The sequence below is a fragment of the Ornithorhynchus anatinus genome, chromosome 2 (genome assembly GCF_004115215.2).
Source record: "Ornithorhynchus anatinus isolate Pmale09 chromosome 2, mOrnAna1.pri.v4, whole genome shotgun sequence".
Lineage (NCBI taxonomy): Eukaryota > Metazoa > Chordata > Mammalia > Monotremata > Ornithorhynchidae > Ornithorhynchus > Ornithorhynchus anatinus.
In genome coordinates this window covers 141998497-142005834 of record NC_041729.1, presented here as the reverse complement: position 1 = coordinate 142005834, position 7338 = coordinate 141998497, and positions in this window count along the sequence as shown.

The following is a 7338-nucleotide window of genomic DNA, read 5'->3' as shown; positions in this document are numbered from 1 at the left end:
TAGAATCAAGAGCAATAAATAGAATCAAGAGCAATAACAATGTTAGTATTTGCTAAGCGCTTACTAGGCGCAGAGCACTGTTCCAAGCGCTGGGGTAGACACAGGGGAATCAGGTTGTCCCGCGTGGGGCTCACCGTCTTCATCCCCATTTTCCAGATGAGGTCACTGAGGCCCAGGGAAGTGAAGTGACTCGCCCACAGTCACCCGGCTGCCAAGTGGCAGAGCCGGGAGTCGAACCCGTGGCCTCTGACTCCCAAGCCCGGGCTCTTTCCACTGAGCCACGTTGCTTCTCAATAAATAGAATCAAGAGCAAGAAACAGGATGAAGGCGTTAGAGATGCCTCGAAGGCAGGAGGGGACGCGAGGCTGCAGAGGGGGAGAGAGATCAGGGCTGGAGCCGGAGATCTGGGAATCCTTCACAGAGAGGTGGTGATTGAAGCCACGGGAGCGGATGAGTTTTCCAAGGTTACACATGGAGAATAAGAGAATAGAAGGGGACTCGGAACTGAACCTCGAGGGACCTACCAATCAACTTACTAACGAACACAATAGAATTAATTGGTAGATACAATCCCTGTCCTCAAGGAGCTCACAGCTTTAGTGATATTTCCTGACGATGTTAAGCGCTTACTCTGGGTCAAGGACTGTTCTAAGCGCTGGGGTAGCTACAGGGTGATCAGGTTGCCCCACTTGGGGCTCAGTCTCAATCTCCATTTTAATAATAATGACGCTTGTATCTGTTAAGCGCTTACCATGCGCGGAGCGCCGTTCTAAGCGCCGGGGGAGATACAGGGGAATCGGGTCGTCCCGCGTGAGGCTCGCGGTTAATCCCCGTTTTACAGACGAGGTAACTGAGGCGCCCAGAAGTGAAGTGACTTGCCCACGGTCACCCAGCTAAGTGGCGGAGCCGGGAGTCGAACCCGTGACCTCTGACGCCGAAGCCCAGGCTCTTTCCACTGAGCCACGCTGCTTCACTTCATTTTACAGATGAGGTAACTGAGGCACAGAGGAGTGAAGTGACTTGCCCAAAGTCACACAGGCGACAAGTGGCGGAGGCGGGATTAGAATTCATGACCTCTGATTCCCAAGTCCGAACTCTTGCCACTAAACCACGCTGCTTTAATGCCCACTTGGCGACTTCGAAGTCAATCAATCAATGGTATTTATTGAGCACTTACTGTGGGCAGAGGACTGTACTAAGCGCTTGGTAGAGACGAGAAGCAGCGTGGCTCAGTGCAAAGAGCCTGGGCTGCGGAGTCAGGGGTCACGGGTTCGACTCCCGGCTCTGCCACTTGTCAGCTGGGTGACCGTGGGCGAGTCATTTAACTTCTCTGTGCCTCAGTGACCTCATCTGCAAAATGGGGATTAACTGCGAGCCTCACGTGGGACGACCCGATTACCCCGTATCTCCCCCGGCGCTTAGAACGGTGCTCCGCGCATAGTAAGCGCTTAACAAATACCAACATTATTAGAGACTGTGAACTCGATATGGGCAGGAAATGTGTCTTACTGTTGTATCATACCCTCCCAAGCGTTTACTACAGTGCTCTCCACAGAGTGAGCACTCAGTAAATACAATCGACTGCCAATAAAACAGAGCCGGGTGACACGTTCCCTGCCCGAGACGAGCTCGCTTCCCTAAGACACAGTGCTTTGAAAGTCTTCCCTTGGTACGGCTTACCTTAGAAGCCCAGGCGCTTAGTACAGCGCACTGCACCCAGTAAGCGCTCATCAAATCCCCGCGAAGGAACGAGCGTCACCTTTCCTCAACAGGAACGGATCCGGATCCGCTCGTTTTCCAACAACCATCGCCCCGAGACCCAAGGACCCGCTCGTCGTCTGAGAAGCGGGACAGACAGGTTCCCCTCGGAGCCGCCGCCGAGCCGGACCCGTGCCCGCCCGCCCCCCGGATCCCCAGATCTCAATCGGCGGCGGCGGCGCCGGCTCCATCCCGAGATCCTCCGGCACACGTGGGCCGGGCCGGGAACTCCGTCAAAATCATCCCGAATTCTTGGATCGGGCCCCCGCCACGGCGCGGCTCGGTCCCGACCGAAATCAGCCAAGGGTCCCCGGACACCGGCGGGGTCACCGGGAACGCCGGACGGGGAGAATCACAGGGCTGAGGCGGAGCGGCGGGGGCCTGGCCGGCCAGCTGGGAGTCGGACCGCCTTGCCGCCTCCCACGACGCTCTGCCCTTCCGTCGTCTCGCTCTCCTTCTGCGCGATCTCGCCGCGGGGAGGGTGCTGCCGCAAGAGAAGGGGTCGCTGCGATCCCGCCGCCGGGAGTAACCCCAACTCCCCGCAGCCGGGAAAGGACTAATAATAATTGTGGCATTCGTTGAGCGCTTACTGTGTGCAGAGCACTAAGCGCTGGGGGAGATACAGGGTCATCAGGTTGCCCCACGTGCGCCTCACGGTTAAATCCCCATTTTCCAGATGAGGGAACTGAGGCCCAGAGAAGTGAAGTGACTCGCCCGCAGTCACACGGCTGACGAGCGCAGAGCCGGGAGTCGAACCCATGACCTCTGACTCCAAAGCCCAGGCTCTTTTCCACTGAGCCACGCCGCTTCCCCGCCAAACACTGTTCCAAGCGCTGGGGTACATACAGGGTAATCGGGTCGGACGCGGTCCACGTCCCTCATGGGGCTCGCGGTCTCGATCCCCGTTTTACGGATGAGGTCACTGAGGCGCAGACTTGCCCCAAGTCACACGAGAGACGTGGTGGGGGCGGCATTAGAACCCGAGTCCTCTGACTTCCAGGCCCTCGACCTTAAGGAGAGCAAGTGGTGGCAAAGACCCCCCCCCCCCCGCGGAACAGTTTGTCGCAGGAAATAATTTGGGATGTGGCCTAGTGGATTGAGCGCGGACCCGGGAGTTAGGAGGATGTGGGTTCTAATCCCGACTCCGCCACCCGTCTGCCGTGTGATCTTGGGCAGGCCGCTTAACTTCTCTGTGCCTCAGTTCCCTCATCTGGAAAATGGAGATTACGGCTGTGAGCCCCCCGCGGGGCTGTGTCCGACTTGATCTGCCTGTATCTACCCCAGTGTTTAGTACAGCGCCGGGCACATAGAAAGTGCTTAATGAATACCATAAAAGAAGAGCGCTTCATCGCCAGGAGTGGTGGTCGAAAAGACACAGCTTGGCCTAGTAGAAGGAGCACGGTCGGGGAGTCAGAGACCCTGGGTTCTAATTCTGGTTCTGCCACTTGTCTGCTGGGGGACCTTGGGCAAGACATTTAACTTCTCCGGGCCTCAGTTATCTGTAAAATGGAGCTTGAGATTTCAAGACCCATGTGGGACAGGAAGAGGGTCCAACCTGATCCTCTTCTATCTACTCCAGTGTTCAGTACAGTGTCCGGCATATCAGTAAGCGCTTAACAAATACCATTCCGATAGAGACAGAGATTCAGACACAAGTGTCTGAAAGCAGCATCCCGGGCTACGAATTCTGGTGTCTTTATTATCGCCATCAAGGTCACAGGTTCTCATCCCAGTTCCGCCACTTGTCTGCTCTGTGGCCTTGGGCAAGTCACTTCACTCCTCCGGACCTCAGTTCCCTCATCTGGAAAATGGGGATTGAGACTGTGGGTCGGGGTCTGCGTCCAACCCAATTTGCTTGTATCCACCCCGGGGCTTGGTACAGTGCCTGAAGCTTGGTAAGCGTTTTAACAAATACCACAATTATTATTATTATCGGTACTATTGTGGAGCTGCTTCTCCAGAGCAGCGGCGTGGCTCACTGGAAACAGCACGGGCTTTGGAGTCAGAGGTCATGGGTTCGAACCCCGGCTCCGCCACTTGTCAGCTGTGTGACCGTGGGCAAGTCACTTCGCCTCTCTGGGCCTCAGTTCCCTCATCTGCGAAATGGGGATTAAGACTGTGAGGACCCACGTGGGACAACCTGATTCCCCTGTGTCTACCCCAGCACTTACGACAGTGCTCGGCACATAGTAGGCGCTTAACAAATCCCAACATTATTATTACTTAAAGTTGTACAGCTTCAAACACCTTTCCGGGCTCCACAGAGAAGTTACTATCCCCGAGATCTCCTATTTTATCAGTAATTATAAGATGATCAGGGCCACTGCCAGGCAGTATCAAGGCCCCATAAAATAGAAACCGGGAAGCCCCCTCACTTCACTTCCCCCCCCAGTTCCCTACTGGTTCCCTGGCAAAGTTACAATCATGAATCTACACGCCTCTGTCTGAATCCTCCAGGGTTCCGAATGACAGAATTTTCTCCAACTCCTCCAATTTTTCAAAATCGCCGGGGGAAACGTCACAGCTATCCACCCTTTCTTTCGCTTAAACCACTGACTGCATTTTTTCTTCTCCGATATGCCACGTTTAGCAAACCATTTATAATTTCTGCAACAAAGACAGAAAGCTCTGAGGAGTTTTCAAATTCAGTTGATCTTAGTTGCAAACTTTGGGTGCTCTGATAACTTGGGCTGTTAGGTAATGATAATAATGATGGTATCTGTTAAGCGCGTTCTAGGTGCCAAGCACCGTTCTAAGCGCTGGGGAATATACAGGGCAATCAGGTTGTCCCACGTAGGGCTCACAGTCTTCATCCCCATTTTCCAGAGGAGGGAACTGAGGCCCAGAGAAGTCACGTGACTTGCCCAAGGTCACAGAGCTGACAAGCGGAGGAGCCGGGATTCGAACCCGTGACCTCTGACTCCCAAGCCCGGGCTCTTTCCACTGAGCCACGCTGCAAGCACCTCAATTTCAAAATCACTATATTCTTAGATTTATGAGCCCCTAGAGGGACAGGTTCTAATTCCTACCTGTATACTCTTTTCCAGCGCTTGCTCTCCACACTGTAGGAGCTGAATAAATATCAGTATATTACACTCACTGTTCCACTTTTCATTTCCCTCATTTAGTACGTGCAGACGGCTACGGCTCAGATTCTGATTGTAAGCTCTGTGTGGGTAGGGGACGTGTCTACCAACTCTGTCGTGTTGTACTCTCCCCAGGGCTTGGTACGGTGCTCTGCACCCAGAAAGTGCTCAGTTCTAACAATAATCTTGGTATTTGTTAAGCGCTTACTATGTGCAGAGCACCATTCTAAGCGCTGGGGTAGGTAAAGGGTAATCAGGTTGTCCCACGGGAGGCTCACAGTTAACCCCCATTTTCCAGATGAGGGAACTGAGGCCCAGAGAAGTGAAGTGACTCGCCCACAGTCCCAGAGCCGACAAGTGGCGGAGCCGGGATTCGAACCCATGACCTCTGACTCCCAGGCCCGGGCTCCTGCCGCTGAGCCACGCTGTTACCGCCACTGATTGACTGGTGGTTGATCCTAATCCTCAGGATCGTTTTACCAGACCTCTAGACCGTAAGCTCGTCGTGGGCAGGGAAGCCGTCTACCAACTCCGTTACACTGGACTCTCCCGAGCGCTTAGTACAGCGCTCTGCACACAACAGGCACCTAACAAATGCCACTGATTGGTCTAAACCAAAGACCTCTCTCCAGAACAATAAAGTGGAAGAGGATCGATCGATAAATCGGGTTTCTTGAGCATTTACAGGGTTCAGAGCACCGTACTGAGCGCTTGAGAGAGGACAACACAAGGGAGGCGAGAGACACATTCCCTGCCCACGGTGAGCTAGAAGGGGAGACCGACATCAGCAAATAATTTACAGATGGGCACGTGAGGGCTGTGGGGCCGAGAGCGGGGTGAATACTACATGCCTAAAGGGAGGAGTCGGGGGAAAGAGGGCTTAATTGGGGAAGACCCCTTGGAGGAAATAATAATATCTGTTAAGCGCTTACTATGTTGGTATTTGTTAAGCGCTTACTAGGTGCCGAGCACTGTTCTAAGCACTGGGGTAGACATAGGGGAATCAGGTCGTCCCAGGTGGGGCTCACGGTCTTAATCCCCATTTTACAGATGAGGGAACTGAGGCCCAGAGAAGTGAAGTGACTCGCCCACAGTCACACAGCTGACAAGTGGCCGAGCCGGGATTCGGACTCATGACCTCTGACTCCCAAGCCCGTGCTCTTTCCACTGAGCCACGCTGCTTCTCTGTGTGCCAAGCACTGTTCTAAGCACTGGGGTAGATACAAGGTGATCGGGTTGTCCCACGTGGGGCTCACAGATTTAATCCCCATTTTACAGATGAGGGAACTGAGGCAAAGAGAAGTTAAATGGCTTGTCCGAGGTCACGCAGCAGACAAGGGGCGCAGCCGGGATTAGAACCCACGTCCTCTGACTCCCAAGCCCGTGTTCTTGCCACTAAGCCACGCCGCTTCCTACGACGTGAGCTTAATAAGGCTCAATAAGATCTGAGCAAGCCGGGACTAGAGGCGCGAAGAGGTCGTGGGTTCTAATCCTAGTTCTGCCACGTCTGCTGTGTGAGCTTGGGCAAATCGCTTCACTTCTCTGAGCCTCCGTTGAGTCTGGGTGTTCCTCGTGGGACAGGGACCGTGTCTGACCTGTCAGTCTGTATCTAGCCCGATGCTTAGTACAGTGCTTGGCAAATACTAAGCACTTAACACACAAAGCAGCCTGGCCTAGTGGATAAAGCCCAGGCCCGGACGTCAGGACCTGGGTTCTAATCCCGGATCCGCCACTTGACTGCTGTGTGACTCTGGGCAAGTCGCTTCACTTCTCGGGGCCTCAATTACTGCATCTGTAAAATGGGAATCAATGCTGTGAGCCCCACGTGAGCCATGGACTGTGTCCAACCTGATTAGCTTGCATCTCCCCCGGCGCTTAAAACATTGCTTGGCACATAGTAAGCGCTTCGCAAATACCATCACTATTACACAACTGTGGAGCAGTATGGGATGGGAGTTGAGATCTGAGCGCCCTTTTTGTTTTGAATAGTATTTGCTAAGCACTTACTACTTGCCAGGCGCTGTACAAGCAGCAGCGTGGCTCAGTGGAAAGAGCCCGGGCTTGGGAGTCCGAGGACATGGGTTCGAATCCCGGCTCCGCCACTTGTCAGCTGTGTGACTGCGGGCGAGTCACTTCACTTCTCTGGGCCTCAGTTCCCTCATCTGTCAAATGGGGACGAAGACCGTGAGCCTCACGTGGGACAACCTGATTCCCCTGGATCTACCCCAGTGCTTAGAACGGTGCCCTGCACATAGTAAGCGCTTAACAAATACCAACATTATGATTACAAAGCACTAGGACTGAGCTGATGGGGGTTGGATACAGTCCCTGTCCCATATGGGGCTCACAATCTTAATCCCCATTTTTTAGATGAGGGAACCGAGGCCTTCTAATAATAATAATGTCGGTATTTGTTAAAGCGCTTACTATGTGCCGAGCACTGTTCTAAGCGCTGGGGGAGGTACGGGGGAATCAGATTGTCCCACGTGGGGCT